We start from the raw sequence: 22736 nt of genomic DNA, 5'->3' as shown, positions 1-22736 counted from the left end.
TTTTTTTTTTTTTTGGCCAGACTGGCTTGAATCTCACTCTGTACCCTTGGCTGGCCTCATACTCCTATCTGGGCCTCTGTAGTGTTGGGACTACTGTATTTAGCAGATCTAGCCTCTTTATTCAACAGTCAGATCACTCATAGCTCTTGAAAAGTTCTGAGACTGTGGATAGTGCTGAGATTATAGATGGCGGCTACTATGCCTGGTTCATGCAATTTCTGTTTAAATGTTTTACATTTATTTATGTATTCATTCATTCATTCATTCATTTAGAATATGCATATGTGTGTATGTGTGTGTGAGAGAGAAAGAGAGAGACAGAGAGCGAGAGAGAGAGAGAGACAGAGAGAGACAGAGAGAGAGAGACAGAGAGAGACAGAGAGAGAGAGACAGAGAGAGAGAGGCTGCTAGGCCTGGTGACTAATGCCTTTATCCATGGAGACATTTCTCTGGTCCCACGTACATTTTCTTTATGTAGTTTCTCTGGAGTTCACTTCTGGAAACAGGTGAGCTAAAAGAGTTCCTGTGGCTAGCCGAGGTACCTGGCTGATACTATCTCATTTAGATAACATTTCCCTCCCTCTCTTCTGACCTATGTCCCTACATCCATGTGGTTCCTACTTAGCTCTCTGCCTTGCTGACTCATGAACCAGACCTTAGACTCCTATTTCACTGTGTCCTCAATTCTTCCCTAACCAGTAGAGATGTGAACCAGCTAAGCAGCCAGTGCTCACTAGCTTGTTCTCATTGGCAGTCTCCTCCTATAGACATAGGACTCCTATTTACCCTGCAGCAGAGAGTCTCCACCTGAATGATGGCCTGGCACGTCCCCACTGCCATGTACACACGAGTAGCAGAGACACATGGTCTGCTTCTTATCCAGCCCAGAGGCAGAGCTGGAGGGGAATCTGCAGGACTTGGACTAATGTATGTATGGGGTCATTGAAAAATCAAGGACAGTCACTGTCTCCATGTCCTGAGAGAGGCATAGGGACTTTATGATGGGTGATTGGTCCTTGGGAAAAGAAGTATGAACCCTTAAAGAGCCTGGTCACAAAAGAAGCCATCAGAAAGCAGAAAAACTGAGGACAAATAGGCTCCGGAGTTGGTCTAGTCCTCTTCTACTAGGCCAATGTCTTCATGTGCTCCTGCCTCTTCAAAACCTCATCTCTAAATTGAAGGCGATGGCACAGACTGCTTGGGACCCGAAGGATTCAGAGAAAAATATAGCCCAGAGCCTGCGAATAGACTCCAGGTAAGCCAGGAAGTCCCATTTCTCCCCCTCCCCCCGCCCCCCGGCCCGCCCCGTATAGCCCTGGCTGCCCTGGAACTCACTCTGTAGAACTCAGAAATTCACCTGCCTCTGCCTCCCAAGTGCTGGGATTAAAGGCATGTTCCACCACTGCCTGGCTCCCCTGTTTCTTTATAACCAACCAAACAGAAAGAGGATGCTATAACACAATGGTTTTCAACTTGTGGGTCTTGGCCCCTTAGTGGTCAAATATCAGATATCCTGCATATCAAATATTTACATTATGATTCACAACAGTAGCAAAATTACAGTTATTAAGTAGCAGCAAAATAATTTTATAGTGGGGTGGGTCACTACAACATGAGGAACTGTATTACAGGGGCACAACTGCTCTAATACATTCACTGTCATCCTGGGAAGCTCAGATCAGGGCCACCTTTATGAGGCCAGGCTCCCCGGATGGCTGGACACAGGTACCATTCTAGTTGAGCCTTGGCTGTATTGCAACCAAGCTTCTCCAACACCAGGGCCAAGCTTTTCCTTCAGGAGGTCACTGGACTTCTCAGGTTTGCTGAAACATGTAGCACACAAAGAGAGGTAGAGCTCAGCTCTGCTGGGCTGCAGAGCTCCAGATGATGCAGTGGCTGAGGCTGGTATCTCAGTCTCATGCCAAAGCAGAGGGACCCACACCCTGGGTATGCCAGGGATGGTGACCACGGACTAGGAGTCTCCCTTTCCCACAAGAGAACGCCTATTAATTATGCGTGGGGTAGGGACTGAGAAGGACTCAGGAAAGGTCACTCTCGACGTTTTGAGGACGTTTTGAGGACAAGGCAGTGCTGTGATTACAGTCTGGGTGGGCAGGGTAGCCACACACTGCCAGTTCCGACCCAGAGAATCTGTTGAGCAGCCTCTAGTCTCTTCTTGCTGAGGCTGTCTTGTGTCCTCACAAAAGAACAAGGAGAGTCCAGAGTGAAGGGAAGGGATGGGAGATCGGGCACTGGGAAGATAACACCGGGAGGATTTGGCCGCAGAATCTGAATAAGAGCGGTCAAAGTGATCGTGGGGAAATACAGGAATGTGCAGAAAATCAGCAGAAAGTCCACACTGTTTCTTGGGAGGGATTCCGAGTCCCTATCCCCCTGGTTCTGGAAACCACCAGAGTCTCAGGCACTGTTATCTCCCATACCCGTCATTTGTACCCCCTACCTTTAACATTAAGACTGCCCACTGCCAGACTGGGTTGATAAGTAGCTCAGTGATTAAGACCACTCTCTGCTCATCCAGAGGACCAGAGTTTGTCCCCCAGCACCCACATCAGGCAGCTCACAGCCAACACCTAGAGCTCAAGCTCCGGGAGATCCAACACCTTCTCTGGTGTTTTGGGGCATAGCATCTACACATAGCAGACACACAGGCATCCATACACATAAAAAAGAAATCTTTAAAATACTTTTGTTTTAGGGTACATTAGTGTTTTGCGTGCATGTATGTATATGCATCATGAGTGTGGCAGTGCCCATGGAAGCCAAGAGCATATCCTCTGAAACTGTAGTTATGGATGGTTGTAAGTTGCCATGTAGGTACTGGTACTCAAACACTGGTCGTTTGGAGGAGCAGCCAGTGTTTTTAATGGTTGTGCCATTTCTCCAGCCACCTGAAAATAAATAAATAAATAAATAAATAAATAAATAAATAAATAAAGAAAGAAAGAAAGAAAGAAAGTAGAAAACTTTGTAATTTATTTATTTAAAAGTTTACTGTAATTCACTGTAATATAACCACATCCCATAAGACAGAGGTGTGCTGGCTTCATGAAACGCCCCTTTGGGTTCTTATGTTATCTAAAGTGGACACAGGCCTTGAAGTAAGACTTAAAGAAGGTTCCTGCTGTTCTGTCTACTCATGGCTGCCCTTCATTGAACAACCCATCTCTGTCTCTCCTTTTGGACACCATCATCACTTCCCTGAGCCTCACATCGAGTCAAAATAGGAATCACAGATATCTGTTCCTTGGAGCTTTCTGTATAGCCAAGCATGGTGGAGTGAAGGAGAAAGAACGCCCTTCACAGTGGCTAGACACGTTCATCCCGTTCTTGTACCCCCAGTGATTTCCAATGCTGACCTAATCTAGGGATAGTCAGGCCTCTGTGCCCTGTGCTCACTAAGGCCTGGGGATGCTCCATATGATGCTCTGAGGGCTCTTGTAGTAACTTAGGAGTTTCAAGAAAGCTCTTAGTTACTCTCCCATGTTAGCAAGAAATCAACCTGGAACACAAAATTGTTATCTTCCACTCACTGCGCCCTGTTGATAACACATGCACCCATCCCTCCCATACTGTGGTTTAGACTTGGTTGTGCCTATCCCCAGAGCTTTCTGTGTTGGAAGCTCTACCTTTTATGTGTCCGTTTTAAGAGGAGGTCAGTGATTTAAGAGGCGGAGCCTAGAGGAGATGGCAAGGGCATCAGGGACTCTCTCAGAAGGGATTGCCTGTGACCAGAGAGACGTCTCAAAATGGGCAGGACTCCCTCCACCCACCAACCCTGCAACAACCTGCCTTCCTGTCTCACCATGTGACTTCATCTCACGGGCTCCAGTCATGGTACCACCCCCCAAGTTGTGATCTCATCAGGAGCCTCCACAGAGTCAGCAGGTATTAATGTCTTACTTTGAGCCCTCCAGCACCGTGGGAACTTCAGTTCACAGAAAGAAACCAGTGCCCACAAGGTTGATTGACTGATGGGAGCACCAATGGTTGTGAAGATGTTGGAATGTTGCAGGTCCAGAGCCCGGTTATAATTCATCTCTGTCTGTCCTTAGTCCCCTCTCCAGTCATTTCCATCCTCACCTCTGTGCCTAGCTTAACAACCTTGTGATGATTATCATGTGAATCCTTTAGGGATACCTTAATAGACCCACCAGCTTCTACCAACCCCAAAGGTAAGAATGTCACCAGATGGTACCTGAGGTGTACTTTTTAGAACACGCCTATGTGGAAAACCCACAAAAATGTCTTGAACAGTGTCTTGATTGTGACTTTCTTTGTTCTTTTCCTATAAAAACTACATAAACTACTACCACAGTAGACATGAATTTTAGGGCTACCTGAATCTGTGTTCCTGAGCCATGGACACCCATATTTGGCTCCAAGATAAGCTACCTCTTATTCCCTTTTGAGGTGAGAGCTGAGATTTCTATTTTGTATGCTGAGACCCAAACACACCTCCTTGCTTCCCACGTTCCTCAGCGGTGGTGACTGTATTAAAGCGATGAACTAACGCCCTCTCTCCTGTTGCTTTTGGTCATGGTATCTACCATAGCAAATAAAACCTAAGACAATGACATAGGCTTGTAGTCTCAATGCTGAGGAGACAGAGAGGAGCAGATCCCTGGTGCTCACTGGCATGGTGGTTTGAATGAGAATGGCCCCCACAGACTCATATATTTTGAGTGTTTGTTCCAAAGTCGGTGGAACTATTTGGGAAGGATTAGGAGGTGTGGTCCTGTTGGAGGAGGTGAGTCACTCAGGATGGGCTTTGAGGTTTCAAAAGCCCACACCATTACCCACTTTCTCTGCCTCTTACTTGTAGATTGGATGTGAGTTACCAGCTACTATTTCAGTGTCATGCCTGCCTCCTGCCATATTCCCTGAGATATCATGCCCCAGCGTCCTGTTGGGGAATTCTATTGTGATTGTGTCTTTCACAGTTAAAACCTAGACAGTTACAAAGTATATTCGTTTTCTTACTTTAGTCCAAGGGCTAAGCACTGTGCCCTTCCGAGAATGAGAGAATGAGTGACTCTGGAGGGACCTGGTGGGAAGATGGGATGGAAGCTTGGAGCTGTGTGACATCCATTCGTTGGCCATTTGCCTGGTCCTTAGATACATCTTTAACTACATCCCCCACTGTCTACATCCCTGCTTCTGTCTGGAACTTTCTGCCCTTCTTTCGCCCACCTGCCGCTGAGCCTAGGACCACAGAACCTATCCCTGCCTTGCACGTACTGTTGAGGGTGGGCGCTTTGGACTCGGCCTCTTCCTTTGACATTTTCAGATGATTTTTAAAATTTTATAGTTTCTGGAGCTTCAGAGCTCCAGAAAAGGCCTCCAAGGTATCGTGCCAGTAAAAATCATAGCATTCATTATCATAAAATCCAAATCTTCTTCCATCCCTCAGTGGAGAGGTTTTGCTCTTAAGAGATGTGTTTGAGTTCAGCCATATCTACTGCAGGTATAGCGTGTTATTGCTCTTAACTGCTGAGCCATTTTCCCAGCCCCAATTTTATTGCTCTCAACATAATATTTTAGGTGATCATTTTGCCACATAGGGAAAAATACATGTTTTAACCTAACATTTAAATATAAGCACACAGAGATTCTGATATATGTTGTTTTTATCTACAATTCTGCCAGTCTGGATAATTTGCATAAGCATGGTCACTTACATCTACTTCCCTTCTAGATTTATACCTTGCTGGATTGGCTATGACTGTTCAGAGACTTATTGGATAACAACAGTGGTCCTGATGCAGGGGAGCGGGGGTTGGGGGGGGGGAGGGAAGGTAACAGAGAGTGAAAAACGGGAGCAAAGGTCATTTGAAATGATGCTGAAATAGTGCTGGATACAAAGGGAAGCTAGCATTCGGCCGCCACAAAACTAAGTAGAAAAATCCGGTATTTGTTTGTTTGCTTTAGATCAGGAGATGCTTGGTGCTCTGAGGAAGCACAGAATGAGAGACAAGAACAATTCCAGGAATGGACTCTGCATTGGAGGTACTGGTGGGCCATCCCCAGCAGTGAAGACCCTGGGGGGATGAGGTCAGGGTTCTCCTTCAGCAGGTGAAGCACAGGACCAGTGAAGCACAGGGCCAGGGACTCAGGAGTCTCACAGTTGATCAGCACTGGAGAAGTTGGTTGTCCCCTGAATACTGGCAAGGAGCGTTTAGTAGGACTCTCTTCCTATGGCTCTCTTTGCTGGATGAGCCAGCACCTTCCAGGTTTCCTGAACACTCAGTGTGACTCATAACTAGAGGTTTGAGGCTGGCTTTCTAATAAATCTTCCAAGACCCAGTTGATTCCCACGCTGCTTATATATGTTATCTGCCTTGGTTTTTGTGGTAAAACTAAATAGGCGACAGACATATGGATGGATGGATGGACATCACACACACACACACACACACACACATGATTGGGAGAGGACATGATTGCAATGAGATTACACATATTGGAGCAGACTGTGAGCACGTTCAAAGAGAAGGGAAGAGAATGTTTTCTCAGAGCAGCACAAGAAGGATCACACGGATCATTTGAAATAATCCTCAGCTACACAGTTCAGTGAAAAGCTGGCATCACTCCAAGGTTAACAGGCAGTTGTTGGTTAGATGCCCAGGCAGAAGTATTTCTATGTAAGGTCACAGTGGCCTTTGCATAAGCCTGTAGTTCTGACAGACTTTGTTATCCATCCTGAGAGTGAGATGATCTCCTTCAGAACCTTCTGGATTGGTTGGCTGATGGCTAGCTAGGGTTTGACCCATGCCACTCCATTTTAATCCTGACCGTGTTCATGTTGTCATTAAACAGTTTGGCCAAATCCTATATGTAAATGCAAAATGAAGCTCTTATTTCTGTAAAAACTAAAAGGAATTCATGGATGTTTTTCAAGAGTGTGGTCAGGATGCTAATAAAAGGGGCAGAGACTGTAAGGACTTTCACCTGCACACACACACACACACACACACACACACACACACACACACACAGGGCCCAGGAAAATGTGTTAAAAGGCACACACCCGTTTTATCACACTAAAGCATACCCCTGACACTGTTCTTCTGTCACTGGGAGAGCAGTTGAAAGTCTGGTCAGCCTTGGGATCCCCACTGTTTTCCCAAGCAGCATCCCACAGGACCGACCCTGTGTATCGACCCTGAGGTCAGAGCAGGTGCCATCTTTTGCAGTGCATCTGCAAAGCTCACCAGCCCAAGCACACATGGCCACCACTCTAAACCCACCAGTTCAAGCACATAAGGTCAACACCCTAAAAGCCCAGAGTCACAGAAGACAACACAATGCACACCTTCCATCCCTGTACCTGTGGGGCCTGCAACCATGTTTTCTTCAGAATGTAAAAACCCTAACGCTGGACTATTGTCCTTCCCAGTGTTTCGGGGCATCCTCTGAGAAAAGGAAATGATCTCTTGATAATCCAAGATGCTGTGGAAGTCTCCCCTCCGAGCAACAACAGACCAAGCCAGACTTCAAACTATGGCAAGTGGAAAACATTGCCTTAAGAACAGTTTTTTAATACAAACACATAAAAATTAAGCCATTCTTCACCATCCGTGTTGGTCAGTGTTTTCTGAATATTAAAAACAGCATGGGGGCTGGATGGATGGCTCAGCAGCTAAGAATGCTTCCTGCTCTTCTAGACCAGATGATCCAAGTTCGATTCCCAACATCCATGTTGTGCACCTTACTCCAGCTCCAGGAGATCCAACAGGGGTGATACCCTCATCTGGTTTCCCCGGGAGACCAGTACACTCAGATTCCATGCTTACATTTCTGAGGTTTGGTGTAGACACTTGAAAGGACTGGCTTGTCTAGATGACTACTGTTGTGAACGTCTGTAGCCAGGGCACTCAAGTCCCTGCTTTGTACAATGTAAATCCTTGGGGCCTGATCATTATTTCAGTTGTCATCAACCCTTTGGCATTAGGCTAAGTCAATCAGATCTGAGGATGGGAAATGAGAGTCTCTGAAGGGTCAGTGTGAGCAAGGGGATTCTTCCAACTTCTATACCAGGATACTCTCTCTCTCTCCTCCCCCCCCCCCAAAGCATTTCATTATTTCTCCCCTCACATTTGGTTTTGTTATCACTGCTCTCATTTCCCATGCCTGCTGTCAAGTGTATCTCTTCAGAAGCAAACGGGCCAGCCTCCACCTGTTGCCCTTGACAGTGGACACACCCTGTCTGCACAAAAAAAGCTACATAGGCTCTTGGGTGTAACCACAGGAAGTAGACTGATACAGTCATGACCTCAGGAAATCAGGGAAACCAGGAGCCAAATGAAGCTCAACACCATCACAGGAAATGAGAGGGAGGGTTAGGGCCAACACCCAGGCTTTCCCATGAAGAGCCGGCAGAAAGGGCCATGGTTGAATGTTTGTATTTCTGGAATTCCTGATGAAATCAAATCCCCTCTATTGTCATCAGAAGCAGGAGACAGAGCTTGATGCCACCTGAGTTCTTTCTAGAAACTACCGCAGATAATCTTAGGACAAGCCCCTGTGAAGCACAGTTAGAGTTTGCTGGGAGGAGATGGGTTTTAAGTTGTGGTTGTTTTGCTTTTGTTTTGAGACTGGTTCTTAAGCAGCTCAGGTTGGCCTCGAACTAGAGATCATCAATGATGACCTCAAACTTCTGATTTTCCCGCCTCTCCCCTGAGAGTGCTGCAATTACACAAGGGCCTCAGCACCCAGTTTTCCAAAAGGTGTTAACTCAGGGTTAACGATGGTGTTGCCCTCGAGGGAAATGCTTCAGAGGGCAACTGTGCACGTGCCGGGGTGGATACCATGTTCTCGAAGAAGAGTCCCAGCTGCCAAGTTTGTGGTAGTTGGTCTAAAGAGCAAAGTTCAAAGGATATTACTCACAAATTGGGAAAAGGGATAGAGAATTCCAGGGATGGGTTGTGATTTTTCTAGAATAGGGTCAACTCCCCATTTTCTGTTTCTTATGTGAGGTTTTCTGGCTGTGTCATGGTATCAGCCAGATAGATACTTGGTGGGAGAAGGCAGTTATACAAGGCTAATGCACCTTTGTAATGAAGCAAAGCAGGGTCAGGAGTCATCGGGGCCAGCCATGTTGGTTCTAGCTAGTTTGGGGTGGTGCCACATAACATAGCTGCCTCTTTTCCCATGGCTGACTAGCCTACTTGAGTATGAGCAAGACCTCTCTGAGGTAGTCAGGTCATGAGGGTGCCAAAACCTACTAAAAGTTGTGATAGGACCCCTGTCTGTCCCTTCTGTTATGTGAGAATACATGGACGATACCAGTTAGGAATTTTGGAGCAGAGAGAGCAAGCCCTCACCAGACACAGATTGCTGACTCCTTTACATTGGAGTAACCCAATCACAAAAGAACACACATGGTATGTACTCTCTGATAAGTGGATATTAGCCCAGAAGCTTGGAATATCCCAAATACAATCCACAAACCACAAAAAAAGTCAAGAAGAAGGAAGACCAAAATATGGATACTTCCTTCCTTCTTAAAAGGGGGAACAAAGTACCCATGGAAGGAGTTGCAGAGACAAACTATGGAGCAGATACAAAAGGGAGGACAATCCAGAGACTGCTCCTCCTGGGGATCCTTCCCATAGTCAATCATCAAATCAAGACACTATTATGGATGCCAGCCAGTGCTGGATGACAGGAACCTGATATAGCTGTCTCCTGAGAGGCTCTGACAGTGCCTGACTAATAGAGAAGTAGAGGCTCACAGTCTCTGGACTGAGCACAGGGTCCCCAATGAAGGAGCTAGAGAAAGGACCCAAGGAGCTGAAGGGTTTGCAGCCCCTTAGGAGGAACAACAATATGAACTAACTAGTACCCTCAGAGCTCCCAGGGACTAAACCACCAACTAAAGAATACACATGGTGGGACTAATGGCTCCAGCAGCATATGTATAGCAGAGGATGACCTAGTTGGTCATCAGGCCCTTGGCCCTGTGAAGGTTCTATGCCCCAGTGTAGGGGAATGCCAGGGCCAAGAAGTAGGAGAGGGTGGGTTGTTGAGCAGGAGGAGGGGGGAGGAAACAGGGTCTTATTTTGTTTTGTTTATTCTTTTTTCCTTTCTTTTTCTTTCTTCCTTTCTTTTTTTTTTCAAAGGGGAATCCATGAGAGGAGATATTATTTGACATGTAAATAAAGAAAATATCTAATTAAAAAAAAAGAAAAAAAGAAATGTGGGAAACATCTCTGTTGCTTATAAACTAACAACAGGTAAGATTGCTGTCCAATCCCAGACTAAGAAAACATACACCTCAACCCTTTTACTGCCTTGCGTTCATACCTATGCAGCAAGATTGGGTGCTGGCCCTGGGGCTCAGTTACCCTCACAGTGGGCCTCAGGAAATTTCCAGAAGGGTCAGAAACATAGACTTCCCCTCCTTCGGGCTACATAAGAAAGTGGCTTTTGTCTAAACCAATCACACATCCTCATGACTCAGGGCTTTTTCTCTCGCTGGGAATGGCAGGACTTGAAAGAGAGAGCAGGGTAGGCTCACTTGGGCATGGCACAGGCTTGATCGGGGAGCCGTCTCTTTATATGCCCCCTAGCATCCCCCTCTTCCCTTCTGAAAACCCCAAATGAAACGACAGCCCGTGCATCTGAATTTGAATTTCTTTTCCGCCATTGCCAGTCTGTCTTCAAAGTCCCTGGTTCATAGTCACAAGCATAGTCACAAGCAATTGTGGAGACAATTGGCCATTTGTTACTAGTCTTAATGAGCCAAGTGGATAATTGTTTCTGGCTGGAGCCACCAGCGGCACAATCAGTGGTCTGCATTCGTAATTTCTGGTTAAATCTCTACTAGTTGGGTGCTCCTGGCTGGCAGAGAGCCGGCCTGTTGCTTTTAAGATTTTTCTGCTAAGAACATTCGGGCACAACGGAACAGAACCGGAGTCATACATCTTACCCTCCTTACTCGCTCTAGATAATGAGAAAAGTATTCCTTACAAAGGTTCCTGTAAGATGCTGAGCTGGTCCAGAGGATGTGGGATAAGTTCTCTTCCTATATCCCAGCAGGAGAACAAAAACTACAGCCATTCTGCGAGTGCTCGAAGCCACACAGATGGCCAAGAGCATGCCTGCCTTCTGACCTCCCACCTCCTCGTCGCCATCTCTGACATCTGGGGATTGGGGACACTCTTCCCTGAGTTCACAGTCACCACTATCGATGGGCAGCCAGCCACGGTGCATCTGCTCAGGCCTGCCAAGCCTACTCTGAAACAGCTCCTGTATCCCTCTCCCTCCGGACCGGGCTCTAGTTACTCCCTGTTCTGCATTTAGATAGGGCTGATAAAGCTTTCTACACAGCTCGAAGTCAGCCCCGATAGCCACGTGCAGATGGAATTACCACCCGCTGCACTTCTGTATGGAATGTGCAATGAACACAGGTCAAGGCGAGGACTGAGGGAGTGTGGTACTCTACTGAATTCATCCTGAATACAAGCACTGATATTTCTGGATTACATTTTTATAAAATTTAGACATTTTGTTTTGGTTTGGTTTTTGTCTTTCAGGTAAAAGCAATTCGATAGATCTTCTTTCCCCAAGAGCTAGTTAAATGATTGTTATATAATTATGTATAAAAATAGACAAAAGGTCTATCTCCAAGTAAATTCAGATCACTGAACCACAATGGACATTAGGCTTTGAAGGCTGCATGACCCAGGGGTGTGCATTTGTGTGTGTGAGGGAAAGCATTTGTGTATGTGTGTGTGTATGTGTGTGTGTGTGAGTGTGTCAGAAAGAGAGAGAGAAAGAGAGAGAGGAGAGGAGAGAGCATGTGTGTACACATTTTATGTCAGCCGTAGATACAAAAAAATCCCAGCGCTTGCCTGTATGACCTCTCTTGTTTTTGTGACATCATCTGGCTCCTCTCTGCACCTGCTTGGATGTGATGGGGAAGCAGGAAAAGCTCCATACCCTACCCAACTCTTCATGTTAGTCGTTCGGTCTGGGAGCCTTTTCCCATTGTATTATCTGAAAACAGTGTATTTGGGAGAAATGTACCGACTTTCAGAAGACACATTGTCCCTGGTGCATCACCTCCCTGCCTCATGGAACTTTCGTGGAGCTCTTGAATACTGCTACCCACATTCTCTCTGAGGAGCTGGGGGTAGAGGAGAAACACGACCAAAGCACGCGGGAAGGAATTCTGTTTCTTTGTCAGTCTGTCTATCTGCTAGGATTTATGACAGCCCTCCCCCCGTGCCCCCCCTCGCACGCGCGTGCACACACACACACACACACACACACACACACACAGAGAGAGAGAGAGAGAGAGAGAGAGAGAGAGGGAGAGAGAGAGAGAGAACACTAAGACACACATGACTCTTTTAGGAAGCCCATACTCCATTCCATCCTTTGATGTACACAGCCCTCCTTCCCTTAATTCTTCACCACTGCACAGCCGGTTCTTAAATCCATATTAAAACACGTTTCTTTCCAGGAAAGCCAGGACTATACAGAGAAACCCTGTCTCAAAACAACCAACCAACCACCACCACCAAAAACCAAAACCACTTTTCTTAATACATGACTTGACTTCACACTTTAAGTTGTTTTTCTGAGGTAAGAATCCTGGCTTCCACCAATCTACGGTTTCTGAGAACGCTTCTCAGGCTGCACAGCTGGCTGTGTTCAGCTTCCTGCTGCCTCTGGCCTTGCCAGCAGCCTCCCTCCTCCACTCTCCTTCTGTCTGAAGTACCTGTGAATTTGTGAGCTTTCCTGCCTCATACCTCAGATGCACAGAGAAAGCAAACCTGGGGGAGAGAGAATCATTCTCTTCATCCTCCTGCCGCGACACAGGAGAGGGGACCCTATCCACCACCAAGTGAGGATCACCTTCGCCATCTTCTCTCCATGGGTTCCCAAGCAGCTGTCACAGAGCCATGAATTCAGATTTGTGTGAGGCCATTGCTTCAGACAGAACTCCTGCTGCAGGCCTCCAGAGACCAAAATGGAGTCAGTCACGTCAAAGTTTCACGCCATCCAACCAATCTGACCCGTCACCCAAGCGATCTAGGCATGGGAAGAGATGATAGCCAAATAGCACAGGCCAGTTTTTGCCAGGGTGCTTGGGCACTCACCCCTTTAAACTAAATCCACTGGTGTTTTGGTTTCTGACATAGTGAGAATTATCTTGGCTTTACAGAGAAACATCTGCCAGGCTGTTCTTAGGTCTAGCTGATTCTTATCTTATCTACATCAGCCTTGAAGCCCTGAGTGGGTGTGGTCTCTGCAGATGGGTGGTCCTAACCTGAGGCACTCTGGGGGGGAAGAGGAATTAGAAGTTTGTGACGTACTCAGACTGCAAACTCAGATTGCAGTTGTCTGAAAGCGAGATTTACCAGATACCCTGCATTTTTATCAGGCAACCCAAAGGGAGGCCGAGGAAGGTGATCTCATGGCATGTAGTTGATTTCCATCTGGTTTTACTTAAAAAACAAAACAAAACAAAACAACATCAACAAAACAGGACTCAGTCATGTCTCAAATGCACAGCTGTTGGGGAAAATGTTTTTCTCAAATCATTGAATTCCTGAGTTAGCTACTAGGAAAGTGCAGGAAATACTGGGAGGTAAGTGTTTCGTAAGTGTTTCACTGAGAGACAAGGAAGAGCTTGCAATTGCCCAGGGTGGGTTAAGCAAGCAGAGAAACTGCAGTTCACGCCAATCAAAAAGGAAAAGAGGGAGGATCAATACCCAGGAAATGTCCCACGAGGCCAGGCTAGAATAAAGGGAGTGGCGGTGGGGCGGGGATTAACAGAAGCGGCTGCCCTGATCTGCCCTTAGCTCTCTCCAGTACCTGCCCAGGTATCCACAAAGCACTCTACTTGCCTTCCCATTTGTAGGAGGAACCCTGAGAACTGCCAGGTGTTGGCTTCAGCTCCTGAGTTAAATGATTGCAAACCAACCAGCCTGGACTGATTGGCATTGCCTACACGCTTAAAGTGGCCACATTAACTGCGAGCAAGAACATACCTGCTTGCTTAGTGCACAGAATAGTTCAGGTCTCTCACTACATCCGAAGCTAGGCTGGCAGCTAGCAAGCCCCAGGCACCCTCTTATCTCTGCCCCATACATCACTTGGATTACAGGTGAGCACGTGCATACATGTTTGGCTTTTTACATGGGCACTGAGGATTCAAACTTAGGCTTGGGCAGCAAATACTCTTAACCACCCAGCCTTGGGGAGAAGATGTTTTTTTCCTCTAAGTTGCAGTCTCCCAAGTTTTGTTGTTATAACCTGAGCCAATGTAGGCTACACTGTGTCACTCTCTTTTGAGAGGTGGCTCTTCCCACAGATTCCAAATGCTTTAGAAAACAACTGGCATTCTCTCAGGCGGCCTGTAAACACCAAATACAGTGCTTTACTCCCACTGCATTGAGTCAGATCGCCACAGGCTCGTGTTTACGCAACAACACAAATACATAAAACTGTTATACTATGTTGATGATCACTCTAAAAATGAAAACCACCTCTTCAGTCATAAGGCATTGGCTAAAGAAGTTACAGAGCACTTCTGATCCTTTCTGTGACAAGAAGAAGGGCTGGCCATTAAAAGCCAGCTACTGGGGAATGTCTACTGATGGCAGATGACAAACCGAATCAGCTTATGTAAATGAGCATTTAAATCTCGTGACCTTTATGGATAAAATCCGAATCAAAGTCTCAACAATGTTAGCGGACAGGCAATAGTGAGGGGTAGACGCTTCTCCTTGTCTGTTTCCTTACATTCTGGGTTGCTAGGTTTCTTTTCTTGTTTTAAGTTATGCTATGTATCCATGAAGGGTTTTTTTGCTGTTGGGTTTTTTATTTTATTTTATTTTTTGATACCCCAGGCTGGTCCAGAATTTATTATGTAGTCAAAGAAGAACTTAGAGGGTTGTTGTTGTTACTGCTGTTTTGGGGGCAAAGCAGAGAATTCATTCTTCTGTTTGTTTCAAAGTTTTGTTTTTGTTTGTGATGTTAGGGGTTCAACCGATCGACCTTGCGCTTGTGATCCTTCAGCCTCCCAGGTGTGTGTGCTCCCAATGCCTCCCAGGTGCTGTGATCACAAGTGTGTGCTCTCACAACGTACTCACAATGTATTCGTCTTACGGTGACTTGACTATGCTTGGCCCATAGAGAATGGTAATGTTAGGAGGAAGGGAGGGAGGGAGGGAGGGAAGGGAAGAGAGAGGAAGGGATGGAAGGAGGGAGGGAGAGAGGAACTGGGCCTGGTATGGGGCTTTTGAAACTTGAAAGCCCACCTCCAGTGACATACTTCCTCCAACAAGGCCACACCTCCTAATCCTTCTAATCCCACTCAAAGTTTCATTCCCTGGTGACTAAGCATTCAAATACATGAGCCTATAAGGGCATTCCTATTTAAACCACCCCATTTTCCCATATAAAGCCCATACAGTCAGCCTCCCCATCCTTGGATTCTTTATTTAAAGATTCAACTAATTGTGTATTGCAATTGTTTTGAAGGGGGAAATGCATTTGCTCTTGACATGTATAGCCATGTTCTTCTCAACATTATTCTTAATTATCCCTAAAGCACTTGCACCTTGTTAGGTATTATACATAATCTAGAGATGGTTAAAACAAGGCAGGAGGCAATGTCGCTTATTCATAAACGATACAGGATCTTATATGACATCTGTGGGTCACACTATCCTCATACTCAGTAAGTAGCCACTTCCCCATGGATACCAAGGGACAAGTTATTGTTACTGCCAGCCTCATGTGGATCTAGAACCTTTTGTGGGTGAAGTCTGTATCCCACCCCGCTGAGAAGAATCTTGGAGATGTGATTTTCTTTGGCAATGAAACCTGAGCAGAAATATCAATGTGTCATTCCTGACTGAAACTTTAAGTTTTTTTTTTCTCCTTGGATTTACTCCTCATTTGTCCATAGCCATGAGAAAACTGGGGCCCCAAAATCATCAGCACCTTCACAGTAGGCTGGGGAAAATGTATACAGTGGAGTACGATGCTCAACTTTATCAACTTCATACAATCTACAATCACCTGGGAAGACAGTGTCAGTGAGAGACTGTAGATCAGGTTGGCCTATAAGGAGCAGGTCTGTGGTGGATTACCTTGATTATATTGAGGTGGGAAGATCCACACTACTGTGGGTGGCACCATTCCCTAAGCAGGAGATCCAGGATTGCGCAAGAATGAAGAAAGTGAGCTGCACACTAGCATTCGTTCGCTGTTCTCTGCCTTCGACTAGATGTGACCTGCTGCTTCAAGTTCCTGATTACTTTTCTGCCATAAAGGACTGTACCACAGAATCACGAGCCAAATGAACCCCTTCTCACTTAAGTCACTTTTGTCAGAATACTTTATTACAAAATTGAGACATAAGACTAAGATACGGAGCTTCAGCCAGCATGAGACTTACTTGAGAAATATCCTTTAGCTGGATGTGTGTGCTGGGATGATGTTGTATTGGAAGGCAATAGAAAAAACTAGATTCAGATTTATAAAGATAGAGAGATGCCCATATCCTTATTTATTAATTCTTCTTGGTGTTTATCATAAGAAAACAATAATGATGGTTAATCTTCACTGTTGACTTACTGTAGAATCACCAAGGAAAGGCACGTCTGGGTGTATCTGAAAGGGTCTTTCTTTCTTTCCTTTGTCTTTTTGTTGTTGTTGTTTTTCGAGACAGGGTTTCTCTGTGTAGCCCTGGCTGTCCTGGAACTTACTCTGTAGACCAGGCTGACCTCAAACTCAGAAATCTGCCTGCTTCTGCCTCCCAAGTGCTGGGATTAAAGGCATGTGTCACCACTGCCGGGCCTTTTTCTTTTTTCAAGACACCGTTTCTCTGTGTAGCCCTGGCTGTACTGGCACTCACTCTGTAGATCCGGGTAGTTTCAAAGTCAGAGATGCCCCTGCCTCTGCCTCCCTAGTCCTGGGATTAAAGGTGGTGTGCCACCATGCCTAGCAGAAAGGGTATTTTCAGAGACACTGATGGAAGAGAGGACGCCCTCCAGAATGCACTTGGCAACTTTGTTGGGCTAATCTTTTTGTACACAGTATGAAGGTGTGTCTTTGTCCTTCCACCCCTGCCTCATGCATTTTCTGATTGGTTTTAATAAAAAGTTGACGGCCGATAGATGTTGCGGGAATTATTAAAAAATGAATCTACCCCGCAAACTCTCTTTCCCGCCAGTCATGTTATTGTGCCAGTACCGTCTGGCCTCAACACTAAGTTCCGGTGGGTTCTTGCTATTTTCTCCCAGCTAGTAGCAACATCTCGCTCACATGCAACGCCTTACACATCCCCACAATCATTAATCTAGCTAGTGCCTAGGATCCGGTAGGTAATGCATGAAACTTAAGGCTTTAACATCCAATCAGGTTTATATAATAATAAGATCACAATTTACAAGATGCCAATACAATAATTTCAGAACCAAATAATAAAGACAATATTCTAATCCAATTAATCTATTTTCTAAAACCTTTTGCTTAGTTGTATAACCACACAGGGTCTGACTCTTCTTCATCCTCTGACTCCATGATGAAAAAAAACTCTTCCTCCTTTCTCTGACCTTTCTCCTCCTCCAACTCTAGCTCCATCTCTCTAATTCCTGTCCAATCACAGTCCTGTCACTGCCCCAATGTGATTGGACAGAGAAAATGCTGCAACACGTAGGTAGGCAGGAGTGAATAGCTGGTACTTCCGGGCAGAGATAGGAACTCGGGGAACGAGAGAGATGTGAGAGATTTGCCGTGGGGGCTCGGAGGGAATCAGACATAGGAAACTGAGGAGAGGCAACCAGCCACGTGGCAGAACTTAGATAAGTATAAAATGGGTTAACTGAGTTAACTAGTTGGGAGCCAGCCTAGCTTAAGGCCTAGGCCTTCATTAATAAATGTAAAGAGCTCCACGTCATTATCCAGAGCAAGTACAAGCATAGAAAGCCATAGTTTGGGCTGGCGAGACGGCTTAGCGGGTAAGAGCACTGACTGCTCTTCTGAAGGTCCTGAGTTCGGATCCCAGCAACCACATGGTGGCTCACAACCATCTGTAATGAGATCTGACGCCCTCTTCTGGTGTGTCTGAAGACAGCTACAGTGAATTACGAGCAAGCGGTGCGGAGCTCAATTGCCAGCAGCCACAAGATGGCTCACGGCCAGCTGTACAGCTACAGTGTACTCATACACATAAAATAAATAAATAAATCTTAAAAAAAAAAAGAATGCCATAATTTACATACCTTATCTTTGACTGGGGTGCCTTTTTGATAAAAAATGAGTTGAGCAGCTACACTCATCCCTCCACTGCTTGCCTGCAGATGCAACATGGCCGAACGCCTCCTGCCCCGGCGTAGTGATCTCCACCTCCATGATGGATGCTATCCACAGTCTGTGAGCCCAAATCAACACTTTCTCCCCTAAATTACTTTTGTCAGAGCGTCTATCACAGCAACAGGAAGAATAGCTAGTACACACCCCTAAGTCCCACTCCAAGGTCATTCTGGCTTCAGCTCCAGGTTACCTTCCAATATGCCACTATCCCAACACACATATTCAGCTCAAGGATATTTCTTAGCCATGTTGCCTGTTGACTGAAGGGCTAGGTCTTGGCTTTATTTTGCTTCTTTTTGTTTTCTTTTGCTTGTTTTCTTTTGCTTCTGTTTGCAGTAGGAACCCCAACTCCTCTAGACTTGGACGTGACCCGAATGCTAAGATGTAATCAGCTACTTCTTCCCTATGGTCTCTTTTCTGTCTGCTGCAGGAGGGTGGTGTGGGGTGCCCTCCTACATATATGTTTGCTCTAGCGCATTGTGGGTACCCCCTTGAGACCCAAGCTCTACTTTGAAAACGCAGGCTAAGTTCCTCTAGCCTAGCTCATCAAGACACACAAAGGAGAATCCTTTTCAAGGTACATTAAAGATGAATAAACTGCAGTCCCTCAACCCAGAGGCTGGAGTAGATTACGTGACCCTTCTCAGAGGTCAGCCCTTATCACTCATGCCAAGGCATGGCCAGCTGGTCCTCATCAAACATCAGCTCTTCAGCAATACAGGATTCGTTCCCCCAGTACAGGACCGATTGGCACCAAGGGTCACAAGCCGAAGCCACTTCCCTAGCAGTGTGTGCTATAGAACGCCCTGCCCCCACCTTTAACTTCACAGGCCTCTGAGCGGCAGGCAGGTTTTCAATAGTGTGAAGATGGGGCATTCAGTTCAGGGGCTGGCAAAGCCACAGGTTTTCCTCAAAAGAAAAAAAAAATTACTTTTAGGCTGAGATGGAGTTTAAAGATAATTTTTCTGCGCACAAAGTTCTAATGCTGTGCTATTTGGGAAATTCATCTTCCAGACAATGTCTCATCCACAACCTCACAGTTTCAACCCATTAAAGTTTTTAATGTAGGTCTCAATTAAAAAAGCAAAACAAACACCAGATGGTAGTATTTCAGGCCTTTAATCCCAGTGTTCCAGAAGCAGAGGCAGGAGGACCTCTGAGTTCGAGGCTAGCTTGGTCTTTAGAGTGAGTTCCAGGACAGTCAAGGCTAGAAAAGCCCTGGCTCAAAAAATCCAAACAAACAATAAACAAAAACAAAAACAAAACAAAAAGCAAAAAAACAAAAACCCAAAACAAACAAAAAGCCAAAACAACAGCAACAAAACACACAATTTTCATAAGAAACTAAGAGTTAAAAACTAAAGGTTTTCTGCCGGGCAGTGGTGGCGCATGCCTTTAATCCCAGCACGTGGGAGGCAGAGGCAGGCGGATTTCTGAGTTCAAGGCCAGCCTGGTCTACAGAGTGAGTTCCAGGACAGCCAGAGCTACACAGAGAAACTCTGTCTCGAAAAAAACAAAAAACAAACAAACAAACAAAAAACCCTAAAGGTTTTCAAACTCTTCCCCGACTTTGCTTTCCCACCTCGGGGTGTCCAGGCATTTTAACTGAGCTCTGACTTTAACACCAGGCTACCCTGAGCTTTCCAGACGCTGTGGTTTGCAGAACGAGTCAGTGTGGTTTTCAGTGCTTCTTAAACACACAAACAAAAGCACACCCCAGCAAGCTTTTCCCAGGGACACCCCTCCCCCTCCCCTTCCCCGTCCTCTACTCCCACCCCGCCATGACAAGAAGCAGCAACATTAATGACAGTTCTGGGAGTCTGCTGAATTCTCTTTCAAGTCTCCTACTGTCTTGGCATCCTCAAATGCTGAGCAGGGCCCTGGCCTGGTTCTTTGAAGTCCCCTCCCCTCCCCCCATAGTTTGGGAAGGCAGTGTGATTTAGGGTGGTTGGGGGGGCGGGGAGCAGTCTCATCCACTTCCCCGTGAACAAATAAACAAAGCCGGCATGGCTAATTGAGTGGCTTGGGGGGGGGGGGGGGCTGTGCACCTGGGGAATCCAGAGGTCAGAAACAAGAATGACAACAGAGTAAGAAGCTAAAAGAGATTTTGCTTATGAACAGAAGAGTCCTTTAAAGCCTCATTGTGGGAACAGAGGGTGGTCTGAGGGTTCTGGAAAGGGTGAGGAGGAAGCAGATACACAGGCAGTCATTTCTGCTTCCAGGTTTCCTCCTGTAAGCACAAGACCACAGGCCCTTCATTGGATGCTCTTTGTGGTCTGCCTCCTGCTTTCCACGCCGCTGGCCCAGATGACATGCATGGGTGGGATACTGAGCCATGCCGTCACAGTGCCACTCTGGAGTCAGAGCAAACCCCTGCAGGCCTCTGCATCCTGTAAGAAACTGTCCTGGGACAACTCTGCTTCTAGAATCATCTTGTGAATGTGCAGATGGATCTGGTGGCCATCTATAGAGACAAAACAGGTCACCAAGGTGTTGGTGTAGGGCCTGGGTTGAAACCCTCCATTGTTGCACTCCCAAACTCAGTGGGGACAGTTCACACAGACACAACACATGTCCAAATATATATGCATTCTTGGCATCCACCCTGTGCCCTGTGGATGTACCTTTCAGATGGTGACATAACCTCATCTTGACAGTGGACAAAAAAAAAAAAAAAAAAAAAATCTGCATGAAGGCCTGTCACAAAGGGATTGGTATTACTGCTAACCCCTGAGGCCCAAGAGCAAGATCCCACCAACCTGGTTCCACCCTGTCTCTGAGGCCTTGTGGGGAAGACGTTGAGAAAACACTAATGATGCTAGGAACATAGGTCGGTAAACCTACACTCTCTACTTCTCTGTCTTCCAGTGCTATTAGGAAACAGAAAGCCGTAAAGGAAAATGGATGTATTTAAAGTCTGGCCGACCTGTGGGTAATTTCCTCCCCATTGTGCTAATCATCGGAATCACAGAGAGCTGTGAGACAAAGTGTGTGTGTGTGTGTGTGTGTGAGCATATAAATTTGCTACGCGACTCATTAGCCTGTGGTCCTTTCTTGTGGAGAAGGGGAGGGACCTGGCTCCCAGGCTACCCATAGCACCCAGTTACCTGTTACAGAGACAGAAGTCTGACCGTCGAGGAAAATGAGTCTGTAAAGATCTCCCATTTTGAAAGAGAGAGAAATCAGTTTTGGTTTTCCTTTGTAGGTGTGTATGTGTGTGTGTATATGTGTGTGTGTGTATATGTGTATATATGTGTGTATATGTGTGTATGTGTGTGTATAGGTGTGTGTATATGTGTGTATATGTGTGTATGTGTGTGTATATGTGTGTATGTGTGTGTATATTTGTGTATGTGTGTGTATGTGTGTATGTGTGTGTGTGTGTGTGTGTGTGTGCATGCCTGCATGCCTGCATGCGTGTGTGCGTGCGCGCGTGTGTGCATTCCTCCTTGTGGCTGTCTTGTAACCAGCTCCACAGACATGTGTCTAGTACAGTCTCACGTTTCCTATGTACAGAAGGGCCTGTGTTTGGTTGGCTGCTTTGTTGTTACTTTCTGGGGTTAATTTGTTTTCTGAGAGTGTTCCATGTATCCCAGGCTGGTCTCAAACCCCATCTCTACATCAGGAGATCTTGACCTACTGATCCTCTTGCTTCCACACCCAGAGTGATGGGCTTGCCTATGAGTACCACCACATTCAGGGTTGTATGATATTTGTTGGTATTCTGTCTGGACTCGACCCCCACAGATACCTGGCGGCAGCGGCAGCCAGGTATGCTCCTCCCCACCGTTACCTGGCAACAGCCAGGTAGGCCTGGCCTACTATAAGAGGGGCTGCTTGGCCCCTCCTCCGTCTCTTACTCTCTTGTCTTTCTTACTTTTGCTTCCCACTTGCCCCTCTCTCCCCATTCTCTTCCCCCATCTCTTCACGTGGTCATGGCAGCCTCTCCATCTCCCCTCTCTCCTCTCTGCCTTTCTCTGCCTCTACTACTCTCTTAACTCCCCTCCCCATGCCCTGAATAAACTCGATTCTATACCATCGAGTCGCTGGTCCCGCGGAGGTACACCCTTCCCCCACACCCCACCAGGACAAATCTTATAGCTCCTTATCTTCTTTTATGATCACAACAGTGTTGGGAACAGAAACCAGGACCTCCAGTGTGGTAGGCAAGTATTCAATCAACTGAGCCACACCCTCTAGCTCCCCCTCTTAAAGTCTTAATTCTTTTTGAACAGGGAATCCTGACTTTTCATTTTTTTTTTTTTACTCAGGGCACGCATTGCTGATCTCGTAGAGAGCCCTGCTAGTAGTCACACCGCCAGGAAGACTTTCAAAAGCAGAAGTTTTGTGTCCCTCAGGTGGTTGGTGGCCTTGTC

General features: G+C 46.3%; 1 long non-coding RNA gene across 2 annotated transcripts in view; it reads left to right on the top strand.

The window, feature by feature from the left end:
• LOC116088740 overlaps positions 1-7595 on the top strand; it is a 14144-nt gene extending 6549 nt beyond the window's left edge. For both annotated transcript variants that reach the window (XR_004117995.1, XR_004117996.1), the window contains exons 2-3: positions 5950-6027; positions 7418-7595. This is a non-coding gene — a long non-coding RNA (uncharacterized LOC116088740). The remainder of the gene's footprint in view (positions 1-5949; positions 6028-7417) is intronic.
• Positions 7596-22736: the final 15141 nt, after the last annotated feature.

The sequence above is a fragment of the Mastomys coucha genome, unplaced genomic scaffold (genome assembly GCF_008632895.1).
Source record: "Mastomys coucha isolate ucsf_1 unplaced genomic scaffold, UCSF_Mcou_1 pScaffold14, whole genome shotgun sequence".
Lineage (NCBI taxonomy): Eukaryota > Metazoa > Chordata > Mammalia > Rodentia > Muridae > Mastomys > Mastomys coucha.
The sequence above is the reverse complement of the archived record's forward strand: the minus strand, read 5'-3'. Positions and strand labels throughout refer to the sequence as shown.